This window comes from Thermobia domestica, chromosome 6 (assembly GCF_964235325.1).
Source record: "Thermobia domestica chromosome 6, izTheDome1.hap1.1, whole genome shotgun sequence".
NCBI classification, from domain to species: Eukaryota; Metazoa; Arthropoda; class Insecta; order Zygentoma; family Lepismatidae; genus Thermobia; species Thermobia domestica.
The window spans coordinates 14324544-14351681 of NC_137459.1; positions in this window are offsets into that span (position 1 = coordinate 14324544).

Sequence of the window (27138 nt, forward strand, 5' to 3'; positions counted from 1 at the left end):
TCAGTGCGTTAACTGTTTGATCATCCACCAGAATCCTTCCGGGTACTTTGCTTCTAGCGAATGGAACGCAACGCAGCGGCGAGTCTCATTACTTTCTTGACACATACTGTGTGTGAGCATATTGCTTCAATGCGTTAATTGTTTTGATCATCCACCAGATTCCCTCCGGGTAGCTTGCTTCTAGCGAATGGAGCGCCACGCCGCGGCGAGTCTCATTATTTTCTTGACACATACTGTGTTTGAGCATAGTGTTTCAGTGCGTTAATTGTTTTGATCATCCACCAGAATCCCTCCGGGTAGCTTGCTTGTAGGGATTGGAGCGCCTCGCAGCGGCGAGTCTCATTATTTTCTTGACACATACTGTGTGTGAACATTATGCTTCAGTGCGTTAACTGTTTGATCATCCACCAGAATTTTTCCGGGTACCTTGCTTCTAGCGAATGGAGCGCCACGCTGCGACGACTCATTAATTTCTGCATACACCTTATGAGGGCACAGTTCGTCAGTGCGTTAATTGTTTTACCATCCACCACAATCCCTCCGGGTAGCTTCCTTCTAGGGAATGGAACGCCACGCAGCGGCGAGTCTCATTAATTTCTTGACACATATTGTGTGTGAGCATACTGCTTCAATGCGTTAATTGTTTCGATCATCCACCCGAATCCCTCCGGGTAGCTTGCTTCTAGCAAATTGAGTGCCACGCAGCGGCGCGTCTCATTATTTTCTTGACACATGCTGTATGTGTGCATAGTTCTTAAGTGAGTTAATATTTTTGATCATCCACCACAATCCCTCCGGGAAGCTTGCTTCTAGCGAATGGAGCGCCACGCAGCGGCGAGTCTCATTATTTTCTTGATACATACTGTGTGTGAGCATATTGCTTCAATGCGTTAATTGTTTTGATCATCCACCAGATTCCCTCCGGGTAGCTTGCTTCTAGCGAATGGAGCGCCACGCCGCGGCGAGTCTCATTAATTTCTTGACACATACTGTGTGTGAGCAAACTGCTTCAGTGCGCTAAATTTTTTGATCATCCACCACAATCACTCCGGGTAGCTTGCTTCTAGCGAATGGAGCGCCACGAAGCGGCGAGTATCATTACTTTCTAGACGCATATTCTGTGTGAGCATAGTGCTTCAGCGCGTTAATTGTTTTGATCATCCACCACAATCCCTCCGTTTAGCTTGCTTCTAACGAATGGAGCGCCAGGCAGCGGCGAGTCTCATTATTCTCTTGACACATGCTGTATGTGTGCATAGTTCTTGAGTGAGTTAATAGTTTTGATCATCCACCAGAATCCCTCCGGGTAGCTTGCTTCTAGCGAATGGAACGCAACGCTTCGACGAGTCTCATTACTTTCTTGATACTTACTGTGTGTGAGCATAGTGCTTCAATGCGTTAATTCTTTTGATCATCCACCAGAATCCTTCCGGGTAGGATGCTTCTAGCGAATGGAGCGCCACGCTGCGGCGATTCTCATTACTTTCTGTATACATTTTTGAGGGCATAGTTCGTCAGTGCGTTAATTCTTTGGATTATCCCCCAAAATCCCTCCGGGTAGCTCGCTTTTAGGGATTGGAGCGCCTCGCAGCGGCGAGTCTCATTATTTTCTTGACACATATTGTGTGTGAACATTATGCTTCAGTGCGTTAACTGTTTGATCATCCACCAGAATCCTTCCGGGTACCTTGCTTCTAGCGAATGGAACGCAACGCAGCGGCGAGTCTCATTACTTTCTTGACACATACTGTGTGTGAGCATATTGCTTCAATGCGTTAATTGTTTTGATCATCCACCAGATTCCCTCCGGGTAGCTTGCTTCTAGCGAATGGAGTGTCACGCCGCGGCGAGTCTCATTATTTTCTTGACACATACTGTGTTTGAGCATAGTGTTTCAGTGCGTTAATTGTTTTGATCATCCACCAGAATCCCTCCGGGTAGCTTGCTTGTAGGGATTGGAGCGCCTCGCAGCGGCGAGTCTCATTATTTTCTTGACACATACTGTGTGTGAACATTATGCTTCAGTGCGTTAACTGTTTGATCACCCACCAGAATTTTTCCGGGTACCTTGCTTCTAGCGAATGGAGCGCCACGCTGCGACGAGACTCATTAATTTCTGCATACACCTTATGAGGGCACAGTTCGTCAGTGCGTTAATTGTTTTACCATCCACCACAATTCCTCCGGGTAGCTTCCTTCTAGGGAATGGAACGCCACGCAGCGGCGAGTCTCATTAATTTCTTGACACATATTGTGTGTGAGCATACTGCTTCAATGCGTTAATTGTTTCGATCATCCACCCGAATCCCTCCGGGTAGCTTGCTTCTAGCAAATTGAGTGCCACGCAGCGGCGCGTCTCATTATTTTCTTGACACATGCTGTATGTGTGCATAGTTCTTAAGTGAGTTAATATTTTTGATCATCCACCACAATCCCTCCGGGAAGCTTGCTTCTAGCGAATGGAGCGCCACGCAGCGGCGAGTCTCATTATTTTCTTGATACATACTGTGTGTGAGCATACTGCTTCAGTGCGTTAAATGGTTGGATCATCCACCACAACCCCTCAAGGAGCTTGCTTCGAGCAACTGGAGCGCCACGCAGCGGCGAATCATTGTTTTCTTGACAACTACTATAAATGAGAATAGTACTTGAGTGAGTTAATTCTTTTGATCAACCAAAACCATCCCTCCGTGTAGCTTGCTTCTAGCGAATGGAGAGCCACGAAGCAGCGAGTATCATTACTTTCTTGACGCATATTGTGGCTGAACATAGTGCTTCAATGCGTTAATTGTTTTGATCATCCACCACAATCCCTCCGGGTAGCTTGCTTCTAGCGAATGGAGCGCCACGCAGCGGCGAGTCTCATTATTTTCTTGATACATACTGTGTGTGAGCATACTGCTTCAGTGCGTTAATTGGTTGGATCATCCACCACAATCCCTCAAGGAGCTTGCTTCGAGCGACTGGAGCGCCACGCAGCGGCGAATCTCATTGTTTTCTTGACAACTACTATAAATGAGAATAGTACTTGAGTGAGTTAATTGTTTTGATCAACCAAAACAATCCCTCCGTGTAGCTTGCTTCTAGCGAATGGATAGCCACGAAGCAGGTAGTATCATTACTTTCTTGACGCATATTGTGGCTGAACATAGTGCTTCAGTGCGTTAAATTTTTGATCATCCAACGCAATCCCTCCGAGTAGCATGCTTCTAGCGAATGGAGCGCCACGCAGCGGCGAGTCTCATTGTTTGCTTGACACATACTGTGTTTGAGCATAGTGCTTCAGTGCGTTAATTGGTTGGATCATCCACCACAATTCCTGCGGGGAACTTGCTTCTAGCGAATGGAGCGCCACGCAGGGGCGAATCTCATTACTTTCTGCATACATTTTATGATAGCATAGTTCGTCAGTGCGTTAATTGTTTTGATCATCCATGACAATCCCTCCGGGTAGCTTGCTTCTAGCGAATGGAGCGCCACGCAGCGGCGAGTCTCATTACTTTCTGCACACACTTTATGAAAGTATAGTTCGTCAGTGCGTTAATTGTTTAGACCATCCACCAAAATCACTTAGGGTAGCTTAGTTCTAGGGAATGGAGCGCCACGCAGCGGCTAGTCTCATTTTTTTCTTGACACAGACTCTGTGTGAGCATAGTGCTTCAGTGCAATATTTGTTTTGATCATCCAAGAGAATCTCTCCGGGTAGCTTGCTTCTAGCGAATGGAGCGCAACGCAGCTGCGAGTCTCATTATTTTCTTGACATATATTGTGTGTGATTATATTGCTTCAATGCGTTTTTTGATCATCCACCAGAATCCCTCCGGGTGGCTTGCTTCTAGCAAATGGAGCGCCACGCAGTGGCGAGTCTCATGACTTTCTGCAACACACTTTATGAGGGCATAGTCCGTCAGTGCGTTAATTGTTTTTGACCATCCACCACAATCCCTCCGGGTAGCTTGCTTCTAGCGAATGGAGCGTCACGCAGCGGCGAGTCTCATTATTTTCTTGACAAATACTGTGTGTGAGCATAGTGCTTCACCGCGTTAATTGGTTGGATTATATACCACAATCCCTCCGGGGGGCTTGCTTCAAGAGAATAAAGCACTACGCAGCGGCGAGTCTCATTACTTTATGCATACACTTTATGATAGCATAGTTCGTCAGTGCGTTATTTGTTTTGATCATCCACCAGAATCCCTCCGGGTAGCTTGCTTCTAGCGAATGGAACGCAACGCTTCGACGAGTCTCATTACTTTCTTGATACTTACTGTGTGTGAGCATAGTGCTTCAATGCGTTAATTCTTTTGATCATCCACCAGAATCCCTCCGGGTAGCATGCTTCTAGCGAATGGAGCGCCACGCTGCGGCCATTCTCATTACTTTCTGTATACATTTTTGAGGGCATAGTTCGTCAGTGCGTTAATTCTTTGGATTATCCCCCAAAATCCCTCCGGGTAGCTTGCTTTTAGGGATTGGAGCGCCTCGCAGCGGCGAGTCTCATTATTTTCTTGACACATACTGTGTGTGAACATTATGCTTCAGTGCGTTAACTGTTTGATCATCCACCAGAATCCTTCCGGGTAGCTTGCTTCTAGCGAATGGAGCGCCACGCCGCGGCGAGTCTCATTATTTTCTTGACACATACTGTGTGTGAGCATATTGCTTCAATGCGTTAATTGTTTTGATCATCCACCAGATTCCCTCCGGGTAGCTTGCTTCTAGCGAATGGAGCGCCACGCCGCGGCGAGTCTCATTATTTTCTTGACACATACTGTGTTTGAGCATAGTGTTTCAGTGCGTTAATTGTTTTGATCATCCACCAGAATCCCTCCGGGTAGCTTGCTTGTAGGGATTGGAGCGCCTCGCAGCGGCGGTTCTCATTACTTTCTTGACGCTCACTCTCTGTGAGCATAGTGCTTCAGCGCGATAGTTGTTTTGATCATCCTTCAGAATCCATCCAGGTAGCTTGCTTTTAGCGAATGGATCCCAACGCAGCGGCGAGTCTCATTTCTTTCTGCATACACTTTATGATAGCATAGTTCGTCAGTGCGTTATTTGTTTTGATCATCCACCACAATCCCTCCGGGTAGCTTGCTTCTAGCGAATGTAGCGCCACGCAGCGGCGAGTCTCATTAATTTCTTGACACATACTGTTTGAGCATATTGCTTCAGTGCGTTAATTGTTTTGATCATCCAACACAATCCCTCCGGGCATCTTGCTTTTAGCGAATGGAGCGCCACGCAGCGGCGAGTCTCATTATTTTCTTGACACATACTGTGTGTGAACATATTGCTTCAATGCGTTAATTGTTTTGATCATCCACCAAAATCCCTCCGTTTTGACTGCTTCTAGCGAATCCAGCGCAACGTTGCGGCGAGTCTCATTACTTTCTTGACACATACTGTGTGTGAGCATAGTGCTTCAATGCGTTAGTTGTTTTGATCATCCACCACAATCCCTCCAGGTACCTTGCTTCTAGCGAATGGACCGCCACGCAGCGGCGAGTCTTATTACTTTCTTGACACATACTGTGTGTGAGCATATTGCTTCAATGCGTTAATGGTTTTGATCATCCACCACAATCCCTCCGGGTAGCTTGCTTCTAGCGAATGGAGCGCAACGCGGCGGCGAGTCTCATTATTTTCTTGATACATACTGTGTGTGAGCATACTGCTTCAGTGCGTTAATTGGTTGGATCATCCACCACAATCCCTCAAGGAGCTTGCTTCGAGCGACTAGAGCGCCACGCAGCGGCGAGTCTCATTACCTTCTTGACACATACTGTGTGTGAGCATAGCGCTTCACCGCTTTAATTGGTTGGATTATTTACCACAATCTCTCCAGATAGCTTGCTTCAAGAGAATAAAGCGCCAGGCAGCGGCGAGTCTCAATACTTTCTGCATATACTTTATGAGGGCATAGTTCGTCAGTGCGTTAATTCTTTTGATCATCCACCAGAATCCCTCCGGGTAGCTTGCTTCTAGCGAATGGAGCGCCACGCAGCGGCGAGTTTCATTATTTTCTTGACACATACTGTGTGTGAACATATTGCTTCAATGCGTTAATTGTTTGATCATCCACCAAAATCCCTCCGTTTTGACTGCTTCTAGCGAATGGAGCGCCACGCTGCGGCGAGTCTCATTACTTTCCGCATACACTTTATGAGGAAACAGTTCGTCAGTGCGTTAATTGTTTTGACCATCCACCACAACCCTACGCTTAGCTTGCTTCTAGCGAATGGAGCGCCACGCAGCTGCGAGTCTCATTACTTTCTGTATACATTTTTTGAGGGCATAGTTCGTCAGTGCGTTAATTGTTTTGATCATCCAACACAATCCCTCCGGGCGTCTTGCTTTTAGCGAATGGAGCGCCACGCAGCGGCGAGGCTCATTACTTTATTGACACATACTGTGTGTGAGCAAAGTGCTTCAATGTGTTAATTGTTTTGACCATCCAACAGAATCCCTCCAGGTAGCTTGCTTCTAGCGAATGGAGCGCCACGCGGCTGCGAGTCTCATTACTTTCTGTATACATTTTTTGAGGGCATAATTCGTCAGTGCGTTAATTCTTTGCATCATCCCCCAAAATCCTTCCGGGTAGCTTGCTTCTAGGGAATGGAGCGCCACGCAGCGGCGAATCTCATTATTTTGTTGACACATACTGTGTGTGAGCATTGTGCTTCAGTTCGTTAATTGTTTTGATCATCCAAAAGAATCTCTCCAGGTAGCTTGCTTCTAGCTAATGGAGCGCCACGCAGCTGCGAGTCTTATTACTTTCTGTATACATTTTTTGAGGGCATAGTTCGTCAGTGCGTTAACTCTTTGGATCATCCCCCAAAATCCTTCCGGGTAGCTTGCTTCTAGGGAATGGAGCGCCACGCAGCGTCGAGTCTCATTATTTTGTTGACATATACTGTGTGTGAGCATTTTGCTTCAGTGCGTTAATTGTTTTGATCATCCAGCAGAATCCCTCCGGGTACCTTGCCTCTAGGGAATGGACCGCCACGCAGCGGCGAGTCTCATTACTTTCTTGACACATACTATGAGTGAGCATATTGCTTTAATGCGTTAATTGTTTTGATCATCCACCACAATCCCTCCGAGTAGCTTGCTTCTAGCGAATGGAGCGCCACGCAGCGGCGAGTCTCATTATTTTCTTGACACATACTGTCTTTCAGCATAGTGCTTCAGTGCCTTAATTGTTCTGATCATCCACCAGAATCCCTCCGGGTAGCTTGTTTCTAGCGAATGGAGCGCCACGCTGCGGCGAGTCTCATTACCTTCTGCTTACACCTTATGAGGCACAGTTCGTCAGAGCGTTAATTGTTTTGATCATCCACCACAATCCCTCCGGGTAGCTTGCTTCTAGCGAATGGAACGCCACGCTTCGGCGAGTCTCATTACTTTCTTGACACTTACTGTGTGTGAGTATTGTGCTTCAGTGCGTTAATTGTTTTGATCATCCACCAGAATCCCTCCAGGTACCTTGCTTCTAGCGAATGGAGCGCCACGCAGCGGCGAGTCTCATTATTTGCTTGACACATACTGTGTTTGAGCATAGTGCTTCAGTGCGTTAATTGGTTGGATCATCCACCACAATTCCTGCAGGGAACTTGCTTCCAGCGAATGGAGCGCCACGCAGGGGCGAATCTCATTACTTTCTGCATACACTTTATGATAGCATAGTTCGTCAGTGCGTTAATTGTTTTGATCATCCATCACAATCCCTCCGGGTAGCTTGCTTCTAGCGAATGGAGCACCACGCAGCGGCGAGTCTTATTACTTTCTGCATACACTTTATGAAAGTATAGTTCGTCAGTGCGTTAATTGTTTGGATCATCCACCAAAATCACTCCGGGTAGCTTAGTTCTAGGGAATGGAGCGCCACGCAGCGGCGAGTATCATTACTTTCTAGACGCATATTCTGTGTGAGCATAGTGCTTCAGCGCGTTAATTGGTTGGATCATACACCACAATCCCTCCGGGGAGCTTGCTTCAAGAGAATGGAGCGCCACGCAGTGGCGAGTCTCATTACTTTCTGCATAGACTTTATGAGGGCATAGTTCGTCATTGCGTTAATTGTTTTGGCCATCCACCACAATCCCCCCGGGTAGCTTGCTTCTAGCGAATGGAGCGCCACGGGGCGGCGAGTCTAATTAATTTCTTGACACATAATGTGTGTGAGCATAGTGCTTGAGTGCGTTAATTGTTTGATCATCCACCACAATCCCACCGGGTAGCTTGCTTCTAGCGAATGGAGCGCCACGAAGCGGCGAGTATCATTACTTTCTTGACGCATACTCTGTGTGAGCATAGTGCTTCAGCGCGTTAATTGTTTTGATCATCCACCAGAATCCATCCGGGTAGCTTGCTTTTTGCGAATGGAGCGCCACGCAGCGGCGAGACACATTTCTTTCTGCACACACTTTATAATAGCATAGTTCGTCAGTGCGTTAATTGTTTTGATCATCCACCAGAATACCTCCGCGTAGCTTGCTTCTAGCGAATTTAGCGCCACGCAGCGGCGAGTCTCATTACTTTCTTGACACATACTGTGTGTGAGCATAGTGCTTCACTGCGTTAATTGGTTAGATTATTTACCACAATCCCTCCGGGGAGCTGGCTTCAAGAGAATAAAGCGCCACGAAGCGGCGAGTCTCATTACTTTCTGCATACACTTTATGAGGGCATAGTTCGTCAGTGCGTTAATTGTTTTGATCTTCCACCACAATGCCACCGGGTAGACTGTTTCTAGCGAATGGAGCGCCACGCTCCGGCGAGTCTCATTACATTCCTCATACACTTTATGAGGAAACAGTTCGTCAGTGCGTTAATTGTTTTGATCATCCACCACAATCCCTCCGGGTAGCTTGCTTCTAACGAATGGAGCGCCAGGCAGCGGCGAGTCTCATTATTCTCTTGACACATACTGTGTGTGAGCATAGTGCTTCAGTGCGTTAATAGTTTTGATCATCCACCAGAATCCTTCCGGGTACCTTGCTTCTAGCGAATGGAACGCAACGCAGCGGCGTGTCTCATTACTTTCTTGACACATACTGTGTGTGAGCATATTGCTTCAATGCGTTAATTGTTTTGATCATCCACCAGATTCCCTCCGGGTAGCTTGCTTCTAGCGAATGGAGCGCCACGCCGCGGCGAGTCTCATTATTTTCTTGACACATACTGTGTTTGAGCATAGTGTTTCAGTGCGTTAATGGTTTTGATCATCCACCAGAATCCCTCCGGGTAGCTTGCTTGTAGGGATTGGAGCGCCTCGCAGCGGCGAGTCTCATTATTTTCTTGACACATACTGTGTGTGAACATTATGCTTCAGTGCGTTAACTGTTTGATCATCCACCAGAATCCCTCCGGGTAGCTTGTTTCTAGCGAATGGAGCGCCACGCTGCGGCGAGTCTCATTACCTTCTGCTTACACCTTATGAGGCACAGTTCGTCAGTGCGTTAATTGTTTTGATCATCCACCACAATCCCTCCGGGTAGCTTGCTTCTTGCGAATGGAACGCCACGCTTCGGCGAGTCTCATTACTTTTTTGACACTTACTGTGTGTGAGCATTGTGCTTCAGTGCGTTAATTGTTTTGATCATCCACCAGAATCCCTCCAGGTACCTTGCTTCTAGCGAATGGACCGCCACGCAGCGGCGAGTCTTATTACTTTCTTGACACATACTGTGTGTGAGCATATTGCTTCAATGCGTTAATTGTTTTGACCATCCACCACAATCCCTCCGGATAGCTTGCTTCTAGCGAATGGAGCGCCACGCAGCGGCGAGTCTCATTATTTTCTTGATACATACTGTGTGTGAGCATACTGCTTCAGTGCGTTAATTGGTTGGATCATCCACCACAATCCCTCAAGGAGCTTGCTTCGAGCGACTGGAGCGCCACGCAGCGGCGAATCTCATTGTTTTCTTGACAACTACTATAAATGAGAATAGTACTTGAGTGAGTTAATTGTTTTGATCATCCAAAACAATCCCTCCGTGTAGCTTGCTTCTAGCGAATGGAGCGCCACGCAGCGGCGAGTCTCATTTCTTTGTGCATACACTTTATGATAGGATAGTTCGTTAGTGCGTTAATTGTTTTGATCATCCATCACAGTCCCTCCGGATAGCTTGCTTCTAGCGAATGGAGCGCCACGCTGCGGCGAGTCTGATTACATTGTTGATACAAACTGTGTGTGAGCATAGTGCTTCAGTGCGTTAATTGTTATTATAATCCACCACAATACCTCCGGGTAGCTTGCTTCTAGCGAATTGGGCGCCACGCAGCGGCGAGTCTCATTTCTTTGTGCATACACTTTATGATAGCATAGTTCGTCAGTGCGTTAATTGTTTTGATCATTCATCACAGTCCCTCCGGATAGCTTGCTTCTACCGAATGGAGGGCCACGCAGCGGCGAATCTCATTACTTTCTGCATACACTTTATGATAGCATAGTTCGTCAGTGCGTTAATTGTTTGGATCATCCACCAAAATCCCTCCGGGTAGCTTGCTTCTAGGGAATGGAGCGCCACGCAGCGGCTGGTCTCATTTTTTTCTTGACACACACTGTGTGTGAGCATAGTGGTTTAGTGCGTTATTTGTTTTGATCATCCACCAGAATCCCTCCGGGTAGCTTGCTTCTAGCGAATGGAGCGCCACGCATCGGCGAGTCTCATTATTTTCTTGACGCATACTGTGTGTGATTATATTGCTTCAATGCGTTGTTTTGATCATCCACCAGAATCCCTCCGGGTAGATTGCTTCTAGGGAATGGAGCGCCACGAAGCGGCGAGTATCATTACTTACTAGACGCATATTCTGTGTGAGCATAGTGCTTCAGCGCGTTAATTGGTTGGATCATACACCACAATCCCTCCGGAGAGCTTGCTTCAAGAGAATGGAGCGCCACGCAGTGGCGAGTCTCATTACTTTCTGCATAGATTTATGAGGGCATAGTTCGTCATTGCGTTAATTTTTTTGACCATCCACCACAATCCCCCCGGGTAGCTTGCTTCTAGTGAATGGAGCGCCACGGGGCGGCGAGTCTAATTAATTTCTTGGCACATAATGTGTGTGAGCATAGTGCTTGAGTGCGTTAATTGTTTTGATCATCCACCACAATCCCTCCGGGTAGCTTTCTTTTAGGGAATGGAGCGCCACGCAGCGGCGAGTCTCATTACTTTCTTGACACATACTGTGTGTGAGCATAGTGCATAACTGCGTTAATTGATTGGATTATTTACTACAATCCCTCCGGGGACCTGGCTTCAAGAGAATAAAGCGCCACGCAGCGGCGAGTCTCTTTACTTTCTGCATACACTTTATGAGGGCATAGTTCGTCAGTGCGTTAATTGTTTTGATCTTCCACCACAATGCCACCGGGTAAACTGTTTCTAGCGAATGGAGCGCCACGCTCCGGCGAGTCTCATTTCAATCTTCATACACTTTATGAGGAAACAGTTCGTCAGTGCGTTAATTGTTTTGATCATCCACCACAATCCCTCCGGGTAGCTTGCTTCTAACGAATGGAGCGCCAGGCAGCGGCGAGTCTCATTATTCTCTTGACACATACTGTGTGTGAGCATAGTGCTTCAGTGCGTTAATAGTTTTGATCATCCACCAGAATCCCTCCGGGTAGCTTGCTTCTAGCGAATGGAACGCAACGCTTCGACGAGTCTCATTACTTTCTTGATACTTACTGTGTGTGAGCATAGTGCTTCAATGCGTTAATCCTTTTCATCATCCACCAGAATCCCTCCGGGCAGCATGCTTCTAGCGTATGGAGCGCCACGCTGCGGCGATTCTCATTACTTTCTGTATTCATTTTTTGAGGGCATAGTTCGTCAGTGCGTTAATTCTTTGGATTATCCCCCAAAATCCCTCCGGGTAGCTTGCTTGTAGGGATTGGAGCGCCTCGCAGCGGCGAGTCTCATTATTTTCTTGACACATACTGTGTGTGAACATTATGCTTCAGTGCGTTAACTGTTTGATCATCCACCAGAATCCCTCCGGGTACCTTGCTTCTAGCGAATGGAGCGCAACGCAGCGGCGAGTCTCATTACTTTCTTGACACATACTGTGTGTGAGCATAGTGTTTCAGTTCGTTAATTGTTTTGATCATCCACCAGAATCCCTCCGGGTAGCTTGCTTGTAGGGATTGGAGCGCCTCGCAGCGGCGAGTCTCATTATTTTCTTCACACATACTGTGTGTGAACATTATGCTTCAGTGCGTTAACTGTTTGATCATCCACCAGAATCCTTCCGGGTACCTTGCTTCTAGCGAATGGAGCGCAACGCAGCGGCGAGTCTCATTACTTTCTTGACACATACTGTGTGTGAGCATATTGCTTCAATGCGTTAATTGTTTTGATCATCCACCAGATTCCCTCCGGGTAGCTTGCTTCTAGCGAATGGAGCGCCGGGCCGCGGCGAGTCTCATTATTTTCTTGACACGTACTGTGTTTGAGCATAGTGCTTCAGTGCGTTAATTGTTTTGATCATCCACCAGAATCCCTCCGGGTAGCTTGCTTCTAGCGAATGGAGCGCCACGCAGCGGCGAGTCTCATTATTTTCTTTTCACATACTGTGTGTGAGCATATTGCTTCACAGCGTTAATTGTTTTGATCATCCACCAGAATTTCTCCGGGTAGCTTGCTTCTAGCGAATGGAGCGCCACGCTGCGACGAGACTCATTAATTTCTGCATACACCTTATGAGGGCACAGTTCGTCAGTGCGTTAATTGTTTTGACCATCCACCACAATCCCTCCGGGTAGCTTCCTTCTAGGGAATGGAACGCCACGCAGCGGCGAGTCTCACTAATTTCTTGACACATACTGTGTGTGAGCATACTGCTTCAATGCGTTAATTGTTTCGATCATCCACCCGAATCCCTCCGGGTAGCTTGCTTCTAGCAAATGGAGTGCCACGCAGCGGCGCGTCTCATTATTTTCTTGACACATGCTGTATGTGTGCATAGTTCTTGAGTGAGTTAATATTTTTGATCATCCACCACAATCCCTCCGGGAAGCTTGCTTCTAGCGAATGGAGCGTCACGCAACGGCGAGTCTCATTAATTTCTTGACACATACTGTGTGAGCATAGTGCTTTAGTGAGTTAATTGTTTTGATCATGCACCACAATCCCTCCGGGTACCTTGCTTCTAGCGAATTGAGCGCCACCCGGCAGCGAGGCTCATTATTTTCTTGACACATACTGTGTGTGAGCATAGTGCTTCAGTGCGTTAATAGTTTTGGTCATCCACCAGAATCCCTCCGGGTAGCTTGCTTCTAGCGAATGGAGCGCCACGCAGCGGCGAGTGTCATTAGTTTTATGACAAATACTGTGTGTCAGTATAGTGCTTCACCGCGTTAATTTGTTGGATTATTTACCTCAATCTCTCCGGGGAGCTTGCTTCAAGAGAATAAAGCGCCACGCAGCGGCGAGTCTCATTACTTTCTGCATACACTTTAAGAGGCTATAGTCCGTCAATGCGTTAATTGTTTGTATCATGCACCGGAATCCCTCCGCGTAGCTTGCTTCTAGCGAATGGAGCGTCACGCAGCGGCGAGTCTCATTAATTTCTTGACACATACTGTGTGAGCATAGTGCTTCAGATAGTTAATTGTTTTGATCATGCACCAGAATCCCTCCGCGTAGCTTGCTTCTAGCGAATGGAGCGCCACGCAGCGGCGAGACTCATTTCTTTCTGCATACACTTTATGAGGGCATAGTTCGTCTGTGCGTTAATTGTTTTTATCATCCACTACAATCCCTCCGGGGAGTTTGCTTCTAGCGAATGGAGCACTACGCTGCGGCGAGTCTCATTATTTTCTTGACTCATACTGTGTTTGAGCATATTGCTACAATGTGTTAATTGCTTTGATCATCCACCCGAATCCTTCCGGGTAGCTTGCTTCAAGCGAATGGAGCGCCGCGCTGCGGCGAGACTCATTACTTTCTGTATACACCTTATGAAAGCACAGTTAGTCAGTGCGTTAATTCTTTGGATCATCCACCAAAATCTCTTCGGGTAGCTTGCTTCTAGGGAATGGAGCGCCACGCAGCGGCGAGTCTCATTATTTTCTAGACACATACTGTGTGTGAGCATATTGCTTCAATGCGTTAATTTTTTTGATCATCCACCAATATCCCTCCAGGTAGCTTGCTTTTAGCGAATGGAGCGCCACGCTGCGGCGAGACTCATAACTTTCTGCATACACTTTATGAGGGCACAGTTCGTCAGCGCGTTAATTGGTTGGATCATCCACCACAATCCCTCCGGGGAGCTTGCTTCAAGAGAATGCAGAGCCACGCACTGGCGAGTCTCATTATTTTCTGCATACACTTTATGAGGTCATAGTTCATCAGAGCGTTTATTGTTTTGACCATCCACCACAATCCATCCAGGTAGCTTGCTTCTAGCGAATGTAGCGCAACGCAGCGGCAAGTCTCATTACTTTCCTTGATACATACTTTTTTTTTATTTTTGGCTCAGGCCCGTCTTTCAGATCCGGCATCTGAAACTTTTGACCGGAACGGGTTATCATCATTGCCATTTATTTATCTTCTGATCTTTATTGGGTATCCATGTTTGAAAGAAAAAAGGTGAAAAGGAAAAGGGAAAAAGGAAAGAACAAAAAAAACACAGCACAAGAACAAAACAAACAAAAAACAAAGAACAACAAGAATAAACTATGAGAAAAAAAAAGAACAACAATTTTCTTGCAAAGTGCTACTCAGCTTAAATCTATCTGCACCTATCCTGAACTATACTACTTAGTATTTCAATTCCTGATCCAACAACTGTAATAGTATGGAATACGATATAAAATACTTAAATATATATTCTATTGTTATTAATTCTTATCTACTTATCTATCTATATTATCTAACTAATCTACTCTTCTATTTTGCTGTTATTTGTTTATTTTTATATATTATAAAACTGAAAATAGGGGGGTCGTTGCCACAGCAACCACTGTTGCCATAACAACGAATCCTGTCACTGCTTGTCAATCTAAAACTGTTTGAAGAAAAGAATAAGTCGTAAGTGGGAACCCTTCACCCCTGGTGGGGATGTTCATGAAGCTATCAGCTTATGTCTAATTACGTTGGAATATATTAGCCGTTTCTTAATTTTGAACATACTAGATTCGATCGAAACGAGAAAACTTTTTATCGGACTTCTAAAGAAAATAAAATCAAATAAATACATGACCGTGTTTATTACATATAGAATTCCCAGTCACGACCCCCCTTTCAGTTTTATTAAAAATAGAAGAAGAAGATGAAGAAAGGAAGAGGAAGATAGAAGAGGAAAGAGGTAAAGTAAGAAGGTGATAAAGAGGAAACTGTTACTGGATATTTTGAGGAATATGGTAAAGGAAAGTGAGTAAATATCTAATTGTGATCATTTCCAATAGCTATTGGGTGAATGTCTGGTATTAGGGTGATCAAAGGTAGACACATGTTAACCCATACATCCCCGATCTAGATCCATTTGACCCCAACTACCGAATTATCCCAATCTAGCTCGGAGATAGATGAGAAAGTTTAATTTTACCGTTTATTCAATATTTCCAGAAGTTTTAGACTAATATTCAATATTTGAAAAATGAACGACGCAGTTGATGGCATGTTAGAAACGACCACAGAAAAAAAAATCAGATTATCACATATGTGTCGAAGATTTTTTGACTCTCACAGTTCTCTCATGATGATCATTCGTTCAGGCTACTTAAGTCCTTTTTACTTCCTTCATAGAGCCAACTTAAGTTAGTATTAACATTCAATGAGTTCAATTGATAACTACCAATAATTATAATAAATTACACATGTATGACAAGATAATTGGTGCACTTAATACTAAACCTACATTTCACTCACACACACATTCATACAGGACAATGTATACTTCGGGTTGTATTTGGTTGAATTAAACTAACCTAACTACAATGCTATAGACATTTATTACATTTCAATAGAAGAAGATTTAGTTTGACATAACAGAAAAAAATTTAATACATGAAAAGAATGTTTCATAAACATGCACAGAAATTCGCTACTTGCAACAAGATCAAATAACACATTTCCCTTTTATATATATATATATTAAAAGTTGAATTACATGAAAAAGAATTAAACCAAAGACGAAACAAGAAAAAAGAAGAAAAAAAAAACTTCAAGGGTCAAGATATATTTAAAATTCAGTGCAATGAATACATATCGTTGCAGGCAGAAGAGAAAAAATAATTGGTTAATCATTCAAAAAAAAAAAAAAAAACACTTTAGTAATATTTTATTGAGTCTTTGTCTCAATAGGAGACATATCGACAGTTTTATGAGTCTTTGTTTTTACGTCGATAATAGCTCCTTTTTCCAACTCTCTTTTTACGCACTGTGGTTTGTGTCCATGAGAGTATTCAATTGTTTTTGTTTTAACTATAGACAACTAATTGCTTCATATCACATATATGTATATCTATATTTCTCATTTCGTCACTCGACGCACTTGATCTAAAATTTCAAAGTTTGTCAATATTAAAGAAAATTTATCAAATCCAGTCACAGATATTGGGAACATATTTCCATATTCCGGTATTCACATTAAATTATTAAACAGATTTCAGTTCGTTGAATTTAAGATCACTAATTTTTTTTTTCTTAGTATAGATCTTGTAGTCAAAAGATTCTAAATGTTGAATAGTTTGGTTTCTGATCGCAGGGGAAGGATTTGTTTCATGTTTACTGATGGAAAAAGTCGTTGGAGGGGCGCACTGTTTCGTAGGTTGCTAATTTCACTCGCAAAGTAAATTTGGGTAAGGATTAGGGTTATTCTTATTTATCTTACGACCCGCTACTTGTTTTATTCACATGCGGTATTTAACATTATATTCAACTTTAATAGTTACAGACATCAGTAACCACTCAACAAAATGTAATTTATTACAATATACGCGGTAACACTATATGTCACAAATAGTTGGTAAAGGTCGGGTGTCAAAAACCTATGGCAACCTAAACAAAACCAGGGTAAATACCGAGCCCATTACATACATACTCGTATATATATATATTCATATTATTCAATACAATAAATTTCACTTTAATATCCATCGTAGTATTTTGTCGACGTTTAAATTCTACATAACCGTTCATATTCGACAAGTATTCATATTTTATAAATGTTTATATTTTATTGGCTCAAAGACAAAACAAAAACCCTGACTATCAAAATTCACTTTTTTCTCTCATAAGGTTGCAACATTGTACTTTCTATGTATAAACCCGATAATCAATAATCATTTTCAATTTACTAAAGATCCGCATATATATATATATATAAAATAGTTGGTGTTATTTAGTGACATAAGAGGTGGAAATGTAACAAATTGAGCAGGCACGTAACTTTTAAAACTATGTAAGCACATATATAGATGTATATAAAAAAAAAAAATCAATGTTATTGGAAACTAGTGGGCCCAGACTACTAATACATACACACTATATGACCAATCAATAGAAATAAAAACCAGAAATCAGTTGTCAATGGATATAATTTGTATGATCCATGAATAACGAATGTTTCTAGGAATCCGAAAGCATAGTGTACCTTCCCATCAATTTCTCCAGTGGTGGATTGAATATCGCGAAAATGGTCCCGAGATGTGCTGCAATACCTCCACGAATTGCATCCCTCGATGTCTCAGTTAGTACATACGATCGAAATAAGTGATATGGAATATTGTACATTTTCATGAGTTTCAGAAATCAGGGGGGGGGCAAGGTTGAAAAATTAAAAAAAAAAAAAAATCTCGAAGTAATGAAGACAGAGAGAGATAGAGAAGAAGGAAGACGAAGAATAGTGGCGCCAAAGACTTAAGTGAGAAATAACTAACGCTACAAAGACAAAAGTCGAATTTCTATCTCGACAAATCCATAGCCAAAATATTCTTAACATGCCAAAAGGGTGGTCTACTCAAATACGTAGACTCAAGGAACGCCCTGCTGCCAAGGATGCAAGTTCTGTGTCCATCAGATCCCAATCCCACAAGAGTTTGGTTGTAAGATTGAAATCCGATCCCCGTATCCGGCCCAAACCAGCAGGTTCCCGGAAATCGTCCGGAAGGTTAGAGAAGGCGCTAATTTAGAATTTCAAGAGAAAAAAAAAATCATCCGACCTCTTGGAAACTAGAAGATTCCAGAATAGGGATGAAATTAGAGTAATAGCTAAGGTATCCCTAATTAGTGATTTGCCAAAATAAAAAAAAATTAAATAAACTGAATTTTGGATCGGTGATTTCAATAACCCAAACATCACCGATGGCTACCCCGCGCAGACATGCCACAGTCTGGGACGTCGTTAATTTCCCTCATCTAATTAAACTAAGAAAAGACATGAAAATACTTAAGGGGACTAGGGGTCGACGTCCGGGTACGCTAAATTTAGTAGCAGTTAATTTAATCGGATAGTCCGAACTGAGTTATATGAACACTGCACCATAAATAAATAAGGTAAGCAACAAAAAAAAAAAATCTCGGAGAGGCTATGAATGTTAAAGGTACAACTGACCGAAACCTGTACTTTTCGATGATCACAGGAAATAGCAGTTGGTTTTCTTAATTATCATTTCTGTCAACCTTTAGAAGTAATTCCCATATGATACTACTCTATCTATTGAAAGGCTTAAGATCTGGGGCTGTTATTATGAGGTACATAAATGCAAAGTAACACACAATTCCCAACTATAATTTACTATCCAAGTAGCAAACTCGGTTGGATGAATGCACCGGTGTAGAAGTCTAAACGCGAGAGATATTTTCTTTTCTTCGTAAACATATTCCTATTTTCACTATATAAAATTTACTAGGCCTATCCATTTAACTATAGGGGTCATCATCTTATTCATATTATATATCATATTATTAACATTTCATTACATTCATTCATTATCTACTAATTTTCGCACGAAGTAATATTTTATCAACACCCTATTTCGTACATTTTCACGCAGGCCATACACATATTTACATTACGCAGTAATAAATATATATATATATAACTATCACAATCTATCACGCTCAAACCACCACACGATCACATTCATCGAACCACGTACTCTTTATTTCGAAGCACCCAAATTGTATTTACCTTGCAGGTTTAAAAAAAAAAAATCATACATGTATTTACGGAAAGTTAAATTGTCAACGATTAATCTATTTCTGATTTGTTGATAAAACTGAAGCAACAATGGAATTTTCTACAGCCACGGGAAAAGAGAATTTAATATTACATTTTCAAACAAACAGTAACAGCATATGGGCTTTACTTCTATTAAGAAAATAGGTGTTCTTTATTTCAGCGGATTATTCATTAACTACTGGACCTAGCAAGCTGAAATTTTTAGTACAGTAAGATCTCATGCTATTTTATACGAAGGTATACTCATCCGAACCGAAAACCATGTCCACGGGAAGTAATTTGAGAATAAATGGCCAAAATCAAACAATCTAGATCACTAAGTTATGCGATGTCGTAATGTCAACAAACAATTGACTACCGAAAACTGACGCTATGGCGCTGTAGTGGAGGCATAATTTACCGTGTACTGAAATATATACTTGTACTCATTAATCGGAAATTTAATATTTACTCTGGTTTATTTATGTTAGAAAAATGGTACTAAATTAAAGCATATTTATACACTGTCCAAATCGAAAATTCACACACTCACACAAACCTACTAACTACATACACCACTGTTAGTATTATACATAAAGACAACTAACTAAACTAAACATGCACCATTTAGTTACATGCATGTTGACGAAAATAACTTAACACATTAGATTTAAAATACATTACTCCTTCGTCGATATATACAGTCGGCTCTATTTAATTTAAAGGGGGTCAAAAATGAGAAAGGTAACACTAGGTCTAATTGACCTGACCAATTGTTTACATAATGATTGCCAAAAATTGATGCCCGGGGGGCACCTTAACGAGGTTTATGGAGGGACCCTTCCCCTGAAAGGGGAAAAGGCCCTAAAACGAACAATAACTAACCCATTCCCCCGCTAGAAACTGGTTCAATTTGGAAAAGGGGATAGGAGCCCTTTTAAGCTAACTTAAGCTGCCATTATTATTATTCACTTTACAACCATCAAACCTACGTACATGCGATTACTGAATAAATAATAGAAAGTCACATTTACTTAATACACGAACAACATGCACCAAACAGGTCGTAATTTCCCTAATCCCTACTTGAGTTTGAAATAAAATAAAAGTAAAGTCACTCTTTCACTGTTGTCTATTCTCGATAGGCAGCAAACATGGCTTCCTAGTAAACAGAACTGGAATTTGTTATTTCACTGAATTGCAGCTTCTTTACCAAAATTTGCGGATTTTTCGGGCTCCTATTCTGTTGTAAATCTTTAACTATTGGATTACATTATATGTTACCTTAGTTGTCCTTGTAACTTGGAATTCTTCCCGAAAAATATGTAGCACAAAATTCACAAGCTGCTCCTTGTAGGGTGTCGTCGATTGTTCTGATAACATTGCGCCGAAAAAGCCAGAGGTAAGAGAATTCCTCCAATCAGAAAGAAAACTTTAGCCGCGGAAATTACAAAGCGAATGGAAATTTGGCAAATCCAGATATAACCGGATCTGAAAGTGACTATGGACTAGTGAGAGGGGGTGAGGGAAAGATTAGGTACCTGGCCAAAATCTACATTGGTCTGAAATTAAGGAAATTTATATCCAATAACGGAACTATGTTCCGGTATGACGTCAGAATGGTAAACCTTGTAACTATTCAAGTTATATATCCGTAAATGGGATTTACACTCAATCAAAATATAAATAAATATATTATACAGTGGGAATATGGTTACTAACAAAACCTTTGGGTTTATTATATTTAATTCGAAGTAAAGAGAGTAAGTAAATTGTGTAACTAAACCGAAATTGAATTAAAAAAAAAATTGCTAGGTACAGGGTGCGTAAAAAAAAATTGCCATTACTTTCAACTGTAATGGTATATTACAGTTTTCCCCGGCCCATTAACAAAATTTTGTTAGAATAACAAAATTTTGCTAATTGGGAATACCAACTAATGATGCTTGTTAAGTTAACACACTCATTCATCCCATTCAAACGTTACCAGTCACTCTAGGACAGTATATTATATCTACTTGGGGTATTGCGCAAGTAATTCACTACGTTTATCTTCTGTACAATTGAAAATCTTTAAATTTCGAAAATTATGAGTTCCGATATTTTTTTTTTTTCAGTAGTGTTCATATAGCAATAGAGCGGACAGAAGTTATAACTGAGAAATCGATAGAAACAATTCGTAAGGCTTCACCCGTCGACTAGTATATCTGATGACATTAGGCCGCAGTTTCCCGTCTATCACTGCCATTTAATATTGTTCTAGGCTCACCGTTACCACGCACTTGCGAAGGGACTGAATTCTGGGGTCGATTTACATTATTGTTACTATTATTCTGACTATTACCGTTCTCCCTTCTTCCGTACGCCCTGTTAAAATTCCTCCTGGTGTTATCGCCCCTACCCGGGTTCGATTCCATGTTGGTACGGTCATAGGGACGATAACTCCGGCGATTGTTGAACATGGGCCGATTCCTAAATAGTCGCCGGCCATTATTGTTGTTTTCTGAGCCATACCCACTAGGATAACGAGATCCAGCTTGGGTATAACTCAGGAAATCTGTCTGGCAACTTGCCGTTACCTTCGTCTTCGTCGGTTTTAGAATTTTTGCCTGTCGGGCGAAGTATCGTTTTGGTGGACCACCAACTTCCTTACCGCACAAGGCAGCTAAACGTGAGGTGACTTCTCGTACCGTTTGGCACAAGTGGGACGCTATGGCCCGGGACTCATCGGGTGGAAGAGCGTTAACTATAATATCTACAAGTTCAGCCTGAGAGGGATGTTCAGCTATCTGATAATATAGTTCGATAATTTTCCAAGCATAGTCCAAGAGGGACCCATACTTGGAGCGATCATACCGGAGTGATTGTAAGTTTCTCTTTTGGAGCCGTTCGATGTGCTCATTACAATATTCTTCTTTAAAAAGAATCAAAAAATCACTAAACGTCCGGATTTGGTATTTAACCGAAGCAAACCATGCGCCCGAAGCGGCGATCAAACATTTTTCAACTATCTGTAGGCGTTCCCCATCTGTAAGTTTGTACATGTCTAAATATTGCTGCAGTCTCCGCAGGAAAACTCGAGGTAACCCGTTAGTAATGTTCCCATCGAAAGTGGGAAAACGTTCAATATCCCGGAGGGAAACTTTAGAGCTCATACTATGCGGGGCAGGAAAATAATCCAGTGGAATCAACGCGTTATCCTGAGCAGTTGGGGTTGTCACCGGATTTGCCACCGACGGAGTGGTCACTGAACTGAACGCTCCCATATGACCAAGAGAGGTTTTGTAATTTGTGTTGACCATGTAAGGTTCAAACTTAGGACCCACCACGGTAGTAACCGACGGTCCGGCACATCTCCTTTCCCCTCCTGGCAGCACGCTGTACGATTGTACCATTCCAAAGGTAGAGTGAGCATTTACGCTAGTGACTGTTGTAGTCACAACACTCGACTGCATCGGTACATCAAAATTACTCAACCATGATTTCGAGGTTGGCTGATGCGGGGGGCAATACATTGCTGTGTCCCGTGCATCAGGCAACACTTGACTCTTACCCGGGAGGACGTTACTTGTTTCTGGGAAAATTTTCCCTGGAGAATCGCCATCAGGAAAAGGATAGGAGATATCAGACTTGGCGATTTGCAATTTAGTAATATTCCCCTTAATACTGTCTACTTCGGTTTGAATTCGACTAATTCTTTGGTCAACCGACTCTAGTTTAGATTCTATTGATAGGTCGGATACTACAACATTCAATCTACTTATTTCAGCCTGCTGCTGTTCAACTTTTTGTTCGATGTCACCAAATCTTTTGTTTGTACTCTCAAACCTTATATCTATTTCGTTGAATTTCTCATTTGTTTCGTCTCTGAGCTGCTCAGTGGACTGTTGGGCCCGGTATCTAACCTGCTCCAGTTCAGTAGATGTTTGCTCTTTCAATTTGCTCATCGAAGAAGCAAAGTCCAAACAGATCTGGTCAATTTTATTGTTTAATACCTCGAATCGAGCGTCGGTCTCTCGTTTCGAGGTATCAAACTTCTCATTTATTTCACGCCTCATTTCTGCATTCTCACGCCTCATTTCTGCACCGTTCTGTTCTATTTTAACTTCCATGTTAGAAAATTTTTCATGCATCATTTCCATCATCTGGCGAATTAATACAGACGCGTCAGACCCTCCAGATGACATTCCTTCCTTCGGGTTTGCCGTCTGATCCCGAGAATCACTTTGATTTCCACTCTTTTCCTCATCGTCGAGGTCAGATATCTCCGCTGGAGATATTTGGCCTCGGTCCTTTTCACAGTCCTCACAATATTTTTCTATTTCGCCGGTTTGAACTTTTTCTGCATTTTCAGCAGTATCGTCCAAATTGGAACAAGCAAAGTGGATCCATTTTAGTCCACAACCGGTACATCTTATAAGTCTCCGCGGGGCGCGAGATCTTTTCTCTTTTTCGTTTAATATGCATTGAGTGCACGTGACATCACACTCGTCCTGTGACACAACAACCTTTTTTGTTGCCATAGTTTTGAGACACTTTACACTTTACAAAAGACAAGATATATATATCAGAAATACACATATACTATAAAATACTTATTCGCTATCCAGAAAAGTATTATTCATAAATTAAAGGACTCCCATTCTCTTTCCTTCCTTGACACCCTTCTAGCGTTTAGTTCTATTTTAGAAAAATTTTGACACTCCTTCTCTTTTTCCCCCTTAGAAAAGGAAACAAAAATGACAAAGTAGCCAACGACTCTACTTGTTTCACTATAAAATTTCTCGTATTAATTTCAATGTTGTAATCAAATCAACATGCCTTCAACCTCACTCTTTAACATTCTTAAAAAATTTCAAATCTATCGGTCGCCATTTAAACGGAGATCCGTTGCCATGGGAACAAGCGTTGCCATGACAACCATTCTTGTCGCGGTTCACCAATTCAAACTGATTGGCATGATAACTGGTATTATTCAATAAGCATTTTCAGATCCGTTACCACAGTAAACATGCGTTACCATGGCAACAGTCTTGTCACGTGTCGCCACTCTAAAACTGAAAATAGGGGGGTCGTTGCCACAGCAACCACTGTTGCCATAACAACGAATCCTGTCACTGCTTGTCAATCTAAAACTGTTTGAAGAAAAGAATAAGTCGTAAGTGGGAACCCTTCACCCCTGGTGGGGATGTTCATGAAGCTATCAGCTTATGTCTAATTACGTTGGAATATATTAGCCGTTTCTTAATTTTGAACATACTAGATTCGATCGAAACGAGAAAACTTTTTATCGGACTTCTAAAGAAAATAAAATCAAATAAATACATGACCGTGTTTATTACATATAGAATTCCCAGTCACGACCCCCCTTTCAGTTTTATTAAAAATAGAAGAAGAAGATGAAGAAAGGAAGAGGAAGATAGAAGAGGAAAGAGGTAAAGTAAGAAGGTGATAAAGAGGAAACTGTTACTGGATATTTTGAGGAATATGGTAAAGGAAAGTGAGTAAATATCTAATTGTGATCATTTCCAATAGCTATTGGGTGAATGTCTGGTATTAGGGTGATCAAAGGTAGACACATGTTAACCCATACATCCCCGATCTAGATCCATTTGACCCCAACTACCGAATTATCCCAATCTAGCTCGGAGATAGATGAGAAAGTTTAATTTTACCGTTTATTCAATATTTCCAGAAGTTTTAGACTAATATTCAATATTTGAAAAATGAACGACGCAGTTGATGGCATGTTAGAAACGACCACAGAAAAAAAAAATCAGATTATCACATATGTGTCGAAGATTTTTTGACTCTCACAGTTCTCTCATGATGATCATTCGTTCAGGCTACTTAAGTCCTTTTTACTTCCTTCATAGAGCCAACTTAAGTTAGTATTAACATTCAATGAGTTCAATTGATAACTACCAATAATTATAATAAATTACACATGTATGACAAGATAATTGGTGCACTTAATACTAAACCTACATTTCACTCACACACACATTCATACAGGACAATGTATACTTCGGGTTGTATTTGGTTGAATTAAACTAACCTAACTACAATGCTATAGACATTTATTACATTTCAATAGAAGAAGATTTAGTTTGACATAACAGAAAAAAATTTAATACATGAAAAGAATGTTTCATAAACATGCACAGAAATTCGCTACTTGCAACAAGATCAAATAACACATTTCCCTTTTATATATATATATATATATTAAAAGTTGAATTACATGAAAAAGAATTAAACCAAAGACGAAACAAGAAAAAAGAAGAAAAAAAAAACTTCAAGGGTCAAGATATATTTAAAATTCAGTGCAATGAATACATATCGTTGCAGGCAGAAGAGAAAAAATAATTGGTTAATCATTCAAAAAAAAAAAAAAAACACTTTAGTAATATTTTATTGAGTCTTTGTCTCAATAGGAGACATATCGACAGTTTTATGAGTCTTTGTTTTTACGTCGATAATAGCTCCTTTTTCCAACTCTCTTTTTACGCACTGTGGTTTGTGTCCATGAGAGTATTCAATTGTTTTTGTTTTAACTATAGACAACTAATTGCTTCATATCACATATATGTATATCTATATTTCTCATTTCGTCACTCGACGCACTTGATCTAAAATTTCAAAGTTTGTCAATATTAAAGAAAATTTATCAAATCCAGTCACAGATATTGGGAACATATTTCCATATTCCGGTATTCACATTAAATTATTAAACAGATTTCAGTTCGTTGAATTTAAGATCACTAATTTTTTTTTTCTTAGTATAGATCTTGTAGTCAAAAGATTCTAAATGTTGAATAGTTTGGTTTCTGATCGCAGGGGAAGGATTTGTTTCATGTTTACTGATGGAAAAAGTCGTTGGAGGGGCGCACTGTTTCGTAGGTTGCTAATTTCACTCGCAAAGTAAATTTGGGTAAGGATTAGGGTTATTCTTATTTATCTTACGACCCGCTACTTGTTTTATTCACATGCGGTATTTAACATTATATTCAACTTTAATAGTTACAGACATCAGTAACCACTCAACAAAATGTAATTTATTACAATATACGCGGTAACACTATATGTCACAAATAGTTGGTAAAGGTCGGGTGTCAAAAACCTATGGCAACCTAAACAAAACCAGGGTAAATACCGAGCCCATTACATACATACTCGTATATATATATATTCATATTATTCAATACAATAAATTTCACTTTAATATCCATCGTAGTATTTTGTCGACGTTTAAATTCTACATAACCGTTCATATTCGACAAGTATTCATATTTTATAAATGTTTATATTTTATTGGCTCAAAGACAAAACAAAAACCCTGACTATCAAAATTCACTTTTTTCTCTCATAAGGTTGCAACATTGTACTTTCTATGTATAAACCCGATAATCAATAATCATTTTCAATTTACTAAAGATCCGCATATATATATATATATAAAATAGTTGGTGTTATTTAGTGACATAAGAGGTGGAAATGTAACAAATTGAGCAGGCACGTAACTTTTAAAACTATGTAAGCACATATATAGATGTATATAAAAAAAAAATCAATGTTATTGGAAACTAGTGGGCCCAGACTACTAATACATACACACTATATGACCAATCAATAGAAATAAAAACCAGAAATCAGTTGTCAATGGATATAATTTGTATGATCCATGAATAACGAATGTTTCTAGGAATCCGAAAGCATAGTGTACCTTCCCATCAATTTCTCCAGTGGTGGATTGAATATCGCGAAAATGGTCCCGAGATGTGCTGCAATACCTCCACGAATTGCATCCCTCGATGTCTCAGTTAGTACATACGATCGAAATAAGTGATATGGAATATTGTACATTTTCATGAGTTTCAGAAATCAGGGGGGGGGGCAAGGTTGAAAAATTAAAAAAAAAAAAAATCTCGAAGTAATGAAGACAGAGAGAGA